This window comes from Sinocyclocheilus rhinocerous, unplaced genomic scaffold, assembly GCF_001515625.1.
Source record: "Sinocyclocheilus rhinocerous isolate Xijiao unplaced genomic scaffold, SAMN03320098_v1.1 scaffold114, whole genome shotgun sequence".
In the NCBI taxonomy this organism is placed as follows: Eukaryota; Metazoa; Chordata; class Actinopteri; order Cypriniformes; family Cyprinidae; genus Sinocyclocheilus; species Sinocyclocheilus rhinocerous.
In genome coordinates, this window is record NW_015646344.1 from 641291 (window position 1) to 650263 (window position 8973).

The window sequence follows — 8973 nt, forward strand, 5'->3', positions numbered from 1 at the left end:
CTTTTGAACGTCTTCCTGTGTTCGTCTCCCTTGGTGCAAATAAAGTCTTGGTAAAAGTATTCTCCAGCGTCTCCTCGTTCATCGTGTGTGTGTGTCACCGTGACAGAACAGCGGACCGAACTGTAAGCAAGTTTTATCACAGCTGTCAGTGTTGGGACAGCTGCAACCGTCCCGACTTGCTGTCCCTTACCACAACACTGATGTAAAAGCTTGCCATAATATTACACAATTTTAATTTTATGGGTTGGTATAGGATCCCTTTCAATAATCAGGTATCTCACCTTTTTTTTTTTTTTAAAAGTAAAATCAGTTACTTTATGTAAGTCTATGGTGGACTAATTTCCTTCACTCTCACCCTCTTTGTCTCTCTCTCACACACACACACACACACACACACACACACACACTTATAAAGTCAGTTGCATAAATGGTAGATTTGTCTAAGACTGATTACCTGGTTAACGGCTAGTTAGTCAAACTAGATCTTAAGACATGTTTATTGCTACTGGCCCCAGTTCAGTAAACTTTCACAGAATTTAACAGAAGTAGGTTATTAAGTTTCAGTGTGTTGATTTTGATTAAATTAATATTTTGTAGTTCAGATGTATTGTAATAGTTAACCAAAACATGGTTGTTGCTTGTTACGTTAAAATGTTTTTTTTTTTTTCATTTACTATTCTTTGTTTTTATACAACCAATTTAACTTATTGAAGACCCTGTCTGTGCTCAAATAAAATAAAAAAATCTCAATGATATTTAAGAAGTTAAATTTTAATGAATGTTGCAACCATCCCCTCTTATGGGGTCAGTTGCAACATTTCGTCCCCTTGCAATTATAAGGTTCTATCTGCAATGCATTCCGAGTAGTTTTGAGATATTGAGCTTCAAAGTTTTTGCATTCCATTCGACTGTGTAGATAGAACCTTTTTGTTTTTTAAATAATATTCATCACATAATGTAAATAGGTTGTCACAGAATAAGAATATGTGAATAACTCAATTTTGACAAAAATGTCAGATAGAACCTTATAATTCCAAGGGGAAGATTTGACTTTATCTATTCAAGTATAAATTGTACGCATATTGTCATATGTACACATGCTACAGTAATGTGGGTGATTAGCTGACAGATGTGGCTTTATTGTATTAAATACAGCCTCTGAGAAACTAAAGGAAATGCAAAAAGTGTTGCAACTGTCCCCACTCTCCCCCTAAATTTAAAAAGTCAAAAACCTCTCAAAGAACTCTTCAACCGAGATATCTGAGTGTTCTATTGAACATAAGAACTACTTACCTGTAGTGAAGCTGAGGTTCCAGTGCATGTATCAGCTACGCAGCGCAATTCCCAAGAAAAAGCTCCATGAGGTTTTGTTTCCAATAAGCCACGTGACCCTCCTTTCCCGTTCAGTCTCTTGCAAATTTCGCTTTGGGTGTCCGAAATTTGTCATCTGGTTGATTGAATTTTAAGGAATACAATGTAGCCTACTTAAACGTTTTAAGTTAAATCGTGTTAAATTTTTTGTCCTTTTGCCGAAAAACCTTTGTGGTTTTTAGCGTGATATATATATATATATATATATATATATATGTATTTTTTTTTTTACAAAAGCGTATAACCTTCTAATGTAAGAAATGACATTGCTTTAAAAAAAAAACAGCTTCCTCCATTTAGGAACATTTTCAGATTTTAAAATATGATATAGGCCTATACAGTATTACACACGGACACAAAGATACTTGCGCATGTTTTTTTTTTTCTATAATTCGTTAAGGGTTTGATTATCTTTGAATAAATATTTCATGGATGATACAATATTTGTACATGCATTTTTAAAACAATTAAGGAGGGTTTCTCGTTATTCCACTTTCTTTTATGTAAATTATATTTAGTAATAATAATGTTTATAATCAGTGACGTTATTTTCGCGAGACCATCCACATAAACCAAAACCTGAAATTAATTTATTGAAGGACTCTCGAGTACCAATGTTCAGCCAGCTGTAAAGATCCTGCAACCGGACCGGGCAAGACAAAAAAAAAAGAAAAATTTTACAGTTTCAGATTCTTTCGAACAACATCAACAAATTATTTTAAAACGGAATCTTTAAAGGTCACATATTGTACACCTTTCTGGAGTTTTATTTTAGGTTTTGATTTCCTTAAGAATATATATTTGCGGTATAAGTACCAAAAACCATCTCAATATATTTTTACAGCTCCTTTCTCAATTAAATTAATATTATATTATATTATTATTATTTATATTATATAAAAATATATTGTATAGACTAGATAGACACGGTGAGTTTGTCTTTACTATACAGGTTAGATGAACCATCTCAATATATTTTTACAGCTCCTTTCTCAGGAGCTCAACTGAGAACAGGTCGATTTTGGCCTGTCTAATTAATAGTCATGAGCCTCTCTTCTGATTGGCCTGTTGTTTTCTGAGTGACGCAGCTGACTATTTTGAAACTTATATGGTAGTTACATAGCACCTAGACCTCAGTTATGAAAAAAGCCAAGAAATTTCAGTTTTGACAATATGGTACCTTTAATACGTTATGCCTCCAGACTTTATGGCCGTTGTAAACTTTCCATCCAGCAAATGGCGCTGTTCTCTGTAAAATTGTCATCACTCACTCGCTTTCTTCTGTGGAGCATTAAAATATTTTAGTTATTTTTATTTGAGTTACGGTGGCCAATGTCAAATTTTAAAGGATTATAGGATGTTAGCCTCTGCAACTGTTTTGGACAGCGTTCATGTGAATATTGCAACATAACCATTTATCCACAACCTCTCCCTCCGATCAGAGCCACAATACCCATTACATACACAGTCATTAGAGTCCTGGACAGGTATAATACAACTACATATTTTTCTGACTAAGACAATAAATGTAAGACCATTAGTTTTAAAAGTAAAAGTTGATCTCATTCTTATGATGATGTTTCATCTCTGCTGTCCACTGACCACAAGATGACGCTCAAGAGCACATGAGACGAACTCTGACCCTGATTATTTACATAGGAGCCCTATTCATTAAACACAGCAAAACAAAATGATCTGTATATTGTTCATAATGCAATTTTTTACATAAACCATGACATTATGTTCTTTGCAGCAGTTTGCATGCAGATAAGTGAATTACACAGATACTTGTTCTGCTTATGTTTCATAGGCCTATCCTCCTTATTTTGAAACGCAAAAGTAGGCTAAGTAGGCTTTTTTCTGTGACTGTGCGAGATATCCAGTAAAACTTTTTGAGCAAAAAAAAAAAAAAAAAAAATTTATTATTAAGACAATACATTACAATAATATACAGGTTTGCAATATCAAACATCATAACAAGCTGATTTGTACAGCTAAAATAACTGGAAGTCAATAACGCAAATTACAATTCAAGTTACATTCAAGTTACAAATGGCCGCCCCTGCTCTTAACATTAAAAATAAGGTTGATAAGGTGCGAGGTGCATATTTCCAGACCACTAAGTGCAAAACTTTATGAGTTCATCTACAAATAGACTATTCAGCTTAGCAACCGACAAAGAACAGGAACAGTTTAACACTAACTGAGCTCTTGTGGTTTCCGGTCCTTGCTTGTGATTCAGAGCTCAAAAAAAAAAAAAAAAGAGGCTTGAACAGGAAAAAAAAAAAATAGTATCCTACTTTGGTCAAAGAGCTAGTAAGACACATGGAAACAAATTTTAAAACACACCCCTTACAAAAATTAACCATATCTACAAATAAAACCAAAAAAACATGTAGTTAAACTGTCAGGATCCTGCCCTGACAGTCTTGTCCGTCCTGTCTTTGTTTATTTTGTGCCTGAGCACATGGATGTGTCTTTGTTTGTGTTGGCCATGTGCTCCTCTTGTCCTGCCTCCCCAAATTTTTTCTAGTTTTCAGCAAGGTTGCTGTCTTGTTTTTATTTATATCTTGTTTGTAGTTCGAGTCATTTTTTCCTAGCTTTTTCCTATTGTTATCCTTTTTGTTTTCATAAGTTCCAGTTTTTTATTTCTAGTATTTATTTTATTATTTGTTTTTCCTTTCAGTTTTATCTCCCTATAGTCATAGTTTTGCAAGTTTTTACTTTTGATCTGTGTCTATATCTTGTCTCTCCTGTTGTCTTGTCTTTGAGTGTGTCTGTCGAGTTGGTTCCTGCCCTGCTTCCTGAGTCCTCCCTGGTCGCTGATTCTTCTGACCTGGCAGACATTTTGGTGCTTCAAGAGTTACCATCCCCAGGGCCAAGCCTGTGGTTCCTTGAGCTGCTACCTAGTCCCCTTTTGCCACAGAGTCTGGAGCTACCCCCATCCCCGACCAGCCCGTTCTCCTGTCGTGTGCCCTGCCCTATTGTGTGGACTGTCTTCCTGCCTCATCCTTTTGTGCTCTCATTTTTGTTAATAAACTCTGTTCTCCCTTGTCCATTCTGCAACTGGGTCCTCCCTTGCCAAACTGTGACAGAACGAACCAGCCACTCTAGGACCCAGCAGAATGAGTATAAAAATTGTTCCACCTGCCACTGCAGAAGGGAGATTGGTGCTTCAACAGGCACTGTCATCGCTTCGTCAGCAGGACCAGGAACCACGGTCCTTTGCCCAATTCTTTTGGACTATGGCTAGGTGCCTTGAATATGATGATGCAGCCCTGAAGGAGGCCTTCAACCTCACTCTGGATGACCGCTTACCGCGTTGGGACATGGAGCAACTGCATGTTTTGAATTTCTGGGACCTCTCTAATTATGTGCATCACCGCAAAGACTGGCAGATCCTTAACCCTCCTGAGGATGTCAGCAGTGACCACCACCCTGCCCTCCTTCCCTCTTCGAATCAAGTCCAAGATCATCATCTGACTCCTACTGAGAACGAAGGGACAGAGGAAAGAGGGCGGCCCAAGTTGCTGCATCTGCCATTGAGTCCTCCGTGCCGGCTCCAGCCTCTGAATCGGCTAAACCCACCATGGTCACGCCTGAGTCAATGAAGTCCTCTGAAGCAGTCAAGCTCAAGGTAGCTTCGAGAGAAGTTTCCCAGTCAACCTCTGTTCCTGTATCTGTCAAGTCTGTCCCAGTTAAGTCAAAGCCAGTCATGTCCAGTCTTGATAACCCTGTGTTTATGTCAGTCCAAGTTACTCAAGAAGTGGGCAATCCGACAACTTCCTGCCCCGGGAGGCGTAAGGGTAGGAGGGCCCGTGCCAGGAGGGCTAGAACCCTTTTTTCAGAGACCCCTCATGCACTTATCCTGGAGGATCTCAAGTTGCCTGCTGTTTCGGTCATGGCCCAGGAGTCCAGTTCTGAGCAGCTCGCACTTCCTGTCATGACCATGGAGGCCAGTTCTGAGTAGCTCATCCTCAATATTACAACCACAGAGGTCAATCCTGAACAGCCTGGCCTTCCTGCTATGACCATGGAGTCCAGTCTTGAGGAGACCACTCTCCCTGTCATGGCCATAGAGTCCTGTTTTGAGCAGTCTGCCCTTCCTGTCACAGTCACTCATGTCAGGCCTGAGCAGTCTACTCCTGTCACGACCATGGAGACCACTCCTAAGCAGCCCACTATCCCTGTCATGTCTATGGAGGCCGTTCTCAAGCTGTCAGTCCCCACAGGCACTGAAACTGCTTCAGCCCTGGAGCCTCCAGAATTCGCTCGAGCCCCTGACCAGAGTCTAGTGTTGGCTCTAGGTCTAGAGTTTGCTCCATCCCAGTCCTGCCCAGAGTCTGCCTCATCCCAGTTCAATCCAAAGTCTGTTCCGGAGTCCGCTTCGGTACCAGTCCAGGAGCTCGTTCCTGAGGACCCAGTTCTAGCAGCCCCGGAGGGCAATTCATCAGCCCCCGAGGGCATTCAAGGATCAGTCTCTGAGTCGGTTCCAGTAGCCCCCGAGAGCGGTTCAGCTACCCCCAGGGGCAATCAAGAGTCAGTTCCTGAGTCTACTCCTGCGGCCCAAGAGGGTATTTCAACAGCCCCCAAGGGCCTTCCAGAGTCAATATTTGAACCTGGTCCAGAGGCCCCTAAGGGTATCCCTGTTCTAGCCCCAGAGCCCACTCCAGACTCCGCTCTTGATACAGAAGCAGTTCCTGTCAGTTTTGTCACATCCTCAGATGCCAACCCTGAAAATCTTGCCAGTCATGTAAAGCCCACAGAAAATAATCCTATCTCTCATGCTGTACCCTCGGAAACTGTCCAGGTTCTGGCCAAGGAGGCCCTTCCAGAGAGCCCTAATCTTCTCATTGAAGCCACCTCAGAATCCCTTGCCAGTCATGTTTTGCCTACCAGGAATATCCTGGAGTCCACCCATAATACCCAGTCCAGCAGGAGACCCTCGCCTGTGAAACGTGTTCTTGTTGGGAGAGGTGCCACCAACTATGCCCCCACCCTTATCCCATCCTCTGTCTGTCCCGGTCTGCAAGGTTTCCCAAAGCCGGCACCACCCTGGTCAGTCCTTAACCATTCCTCTGGAACGTATTCCTCCCTCCCTATCCCGCCCCATGTGTTTTCTGACAGGCTTGGATTTCCAAGGGTCACTAGCCGCCCGCCCCCCCAGTCGGTACCATCTTGGCCTCCTACCAACCCTGTGCACCCTTAGACTCCACCCTGGATGGACGCCTGGAGGCATCCTTTGGAAGGGGGGTACTGTCAGGATCCACAGTTGACATAAACTGTATAATCACAAATTAACCATGGTTTTACTACTAACCATAGTTTAAATATGGTATTTGTAGTAAAACGGTGGTTATACAAATGGTAATCAATACGCCAAAATCCATGGTTACACTTTTACTGTAGTAAAACCATGGTAAGGGACATCAGGTTAATACACCAAATATTTCATTTAAATTCTTATATACTTTTTCTTACACTTTAAGGCTATTCTCATCCATCAATATGTTCAATGTTATCATTACTGTTCCCTTTTGATACTTCACTCATACTGCGTCGCTAGACGCTATGGGAAAAACTCCTTGTTCTCAGAGGACTGAAGCCTTTACAATCACACAGTGTAACTGCACGGCCATTGGTTCGTGCAGCAAATAAAAAACAAACCAATGGCTCGGCAGCAGAGCTGCACGAGCCTATGGTGACGAAGCCCGATAGAATGGGTGGGGCCATCTGGCTATATAAGCTGGCATTTCGCCATAGGATCTCAGATTAATTCTCCTTCAGCGATGATGATCTTCTCTTCGCCGACCCACAAGACTTGAAGCTGCTTGCCTCTGCATTTCTCGCTCCGTGCTTCCAGCCCGAGCCGCTTTCAGCACCCGCGCAGCCCTCAGCTCATCCCCAGCTGCCATCCGGTGAGTTATAAAAGAGCAAATTTCTAGCGACATTGTTGCAAATGTAGCACTGCGAGTGTGGCTCATGCAGGGAATCCTGCACGATGCAGAAGGGCAGTGAGCGCGTCGGCTGTCTGGGTACTACGCCCACACAGAGACTGCGCGCTCACTGAGACAGAATGCTCTCGCACAGAGTATGAGTCTCGCTCTTCTCTGCTCACTGACCGCCTTCAATGAAGGCAGCTCTGCTCTCCCGTTTCTCCTCTCTCAGCAAAGCTCGGAGAATGAAACAACAGAGCCACGGAGCTGAGCAACCAGGTTTGAGTGATCCTACGCCAGCACAGAGCTCGCATGTTCGCTCTTCCCGCAGCGCTCTGATCCGCCAGTGTTTTTACATGTGAGAATCAGCACCCCTCGTTACATTGAGTGGCTTTATCCTCTTAGGCGGATCGGAGTAGAAAGCTAACGTTGACAGCTCTGCATTTGTGTGTGCGTCGCTGAAGCTGCGCTCACACAGACAGGCTGCTTTCATACATCCCGCATGCTCACTTTGATCTGCCAGCGTGTGTTAACACGTGAGGATTAGCACCCCTCATTACATCGAGTGGCTCAATCCTTCTAGGCAGATCATAGAATGCTACGCTGGGTGGCCCCGCCTCCCCCGCTCTCACATTTCTCTTCTCCCAGTCCCCTCGGAGAAAGAGACGATAAAATCGTGGGGTTGAGCGATCAGGCTTGAGTGATTTTTCGCGCCGGGTATAGCCCGCGTGTTTCACTAAGCACACAGCGCTTTGATCTGCCAGTGTGTTTACACTAAGGATTAGCGCCTCTTGTTTTTAAACCCAGGTTATTACTCTCTCTCTGCACTTCCTCCTTCTGAGGAGGACCAGGAGTTTAACTTTCTCTGCCTGGTTAGGGCACTGAGAATTTACATCGAGCGTTCCGCCCCGTTCAAGCAGTCGGAACAACTTTCTGTATGCTTTGGTGGCCGCACCAAAGGGTCCCCAGTCACAAAGCAGAGGATTTCTCGATGGTTAGGTGAGAACAGGCATTGCCTGTTTTATCAGGTACGCTTTTGGCCCTTTCAGTAGTGCTGAGGCTGTACAAAACCATTGCAACGATTATCTAAGGCTGGGCTGACCTCCGTGAGTTCAGCCCTCTTGCCTCCTGCAGGGTTCACCCTACATATAATTGATCCCTCTGAGCCTTTAATGCTCAAAGCCAGTTCATGTCAGTCGTTCCTCTTTCATGACACGGCGGGATTGTATTGGTTCCCCATAGTGTCTAGTGACACAGTACGAGTGAAGTATCGAAAGGGAACGTACTTGGTTACTTACGTAACCTCGGTTCCCTGAGATACGGGAGCGAGTACTGCGTTCCTTGCCGTGCCATGACGCTGCACGACTTAGTGTCGTCGTTTCAGTCGAATTTACCACCTATAAGATCCTATGGCGAAATGCACGCTTATATAGTCAGATGGCCCCGCCCATTCTGGCGGGCTTCGTCTCCATAGGCTTGTGCAGCTCTGCTGCCGAGACATTGGTTCGTTTTTTATTTACAGTACGAACCAATGGCCGTGCAGTTACACTGTGTGATTGTAAAGGCTTCAGTCCTCTGAGAAAAATGAGTTTTTCCCATAGCGTCTAGTGATGCAGTACTCGTTCCCGTATCTCAGGGAACCAAGGTTACGTAAGTAACCGAGTAG